At 36.2% G+C, this 1562-nt stretch overlaps 1 protein-coding gene across 2 annotated transcripts in view; it reads right to left on the reverse strand.

The window, feature by feature from the left end:
• TBC1D4 (TBC1 domain family, member 4) overlaps positions 1-1562 on the reverse strand; it is a 263231-nt gene that overhangs the window by 243545 nt on the left and 18124 nt on the right. The gene's annotated exons all lie outside the window — the stretch shown is intronic.

Below are 1562 nucleotides of genomic sequence, written 5' to 3' on the forward strand. Positions count from 1 at the left end.
CTCTTTCTGACTCAGGGATCGAACCAGCATCTCTTGCATCTCCTGCATTAGCAGGATTCTTTACCACTAGCACCACCTGGATTTATATCCTCATATTTTCCCTCTTCTTTGGACTTAATTCTCTATTTTGCTTCTTAAAAGAGTATCTGTATTTTGTTTTAATTCATGTGTAAATTTATTATTTTTAATAATAAATTTTATTATTTATTAAAATAATAAATTTTAATAGGAGGAAGTAAACATTTGTTCAAAAACATATACTGATGATCATAATTTCAGCTACTAAAGATATTAGTCAAAAGCTCAAAGAATGTTCCTTCATCCTCAGTTTTGTAATGGGACTAACAGGCTCTGACTGCCTGGTTAGCTATCAGCCATATAAGAACTAACTTTAAAACAGCTGTCCCATTTGTGATCTTTTTCCTGAGAAAATTTTAAGAGGTAGAATCTGGGAGCAAAAATGCAGCAAAGAAAAATAAGAATTAGGCCAGTATTATAAATTACAAAAGGACTGAGACCTGTATTATTTTTTGAAGTGGATTTGGTCTTTATATTCAGCTGAAGGCTACTCATATCACATACACTGCATTTATTTCTTTTCAACCTTGTCTTAACTGCTTCCAAGACACCACTTCACACTAATAGTGTTGAGGCATGACCCTTTTTTGTTCTAAAGTGGACATATCAGTTCTAAGAGAAAGAAATTAAAAGGAAAGAAAATCCTTAAAATCACTACCTCAAAAAGATATCTGCACTCTCAGATTCAATGCAGCATTACTCACAATAGCCAAGGTGTGGAAACAACCCAGATGTCTACTGACAGATGAATGGGTAAAGAAAATGTGGTGTGTATATATACACAGTACTATCCATCCTTTGAAGAGAAGGCAGTTGTGCTATTTTTGACAATATGGGTGAACCTGGAGGACAATATGCTAAGTAAAATAAGCCAGCACAGAAAGACAAATACTGCATGATCTTACTTATACGTGGAATCTAAAAAAAGTGAGATTCATGGTAACAGAGAATAGACAGCAGTTACCAAGGCTGGGAAGGTAGAGGACATGAGGAAATGCTGGTCAAGAACTTTTCAGTTACAAGGTAAGTAAGCTCTGGAGATCTAAGGCATAGGTGATGGCCACAGTTAATAATATAATAATGTATTACATATTTGAAATCTGCTAGAGAAGAGATTTCAAGTTTTTACCACACACACACAAAATGTTAACTATGTGAGATGATGGACATATTAATTAGTTTGACAGTAGGAATCTTTTCATAATGTAAACATACACCCAAACATCACATAGTATGCCTTGCAAGTATACAATTTCTGTCAATTTTACCCCAGTAAAGCTGGGGGGAAATACAGTTTGTAAAAGAAATCAAAAGTATCCCAGAGGGCTTTCCCTTGTGGCTCAGTGATAAAGAATCTGCCTGCCAATGCAGGAGACATGGGTTCAATCCCTGGTCCAGGGAGATCCCACATGCCTTGGAGCAACTAAGTCCGTGTGTCATAACCACTGAAGCCCACATGCCTGTCCTCCATAACAAGAGAAGCC

This window comes from Bison bison, unplaced genomic scaffold (genome assembly GCF_000754665.1).
Source record: "Bison bison bison isolate TAMUID 2011002044 unplaced genomic scaffold, Bison_UMD1.0 scf7180017864128, whole genome shotgun sequence".
In the NCBI taxonomy this organism is placed as follows: Eukaryota; Metazoa; Chordata; class Mammalia; order Artiodactyla; family Bovidae; genus Bison; species Bison bison.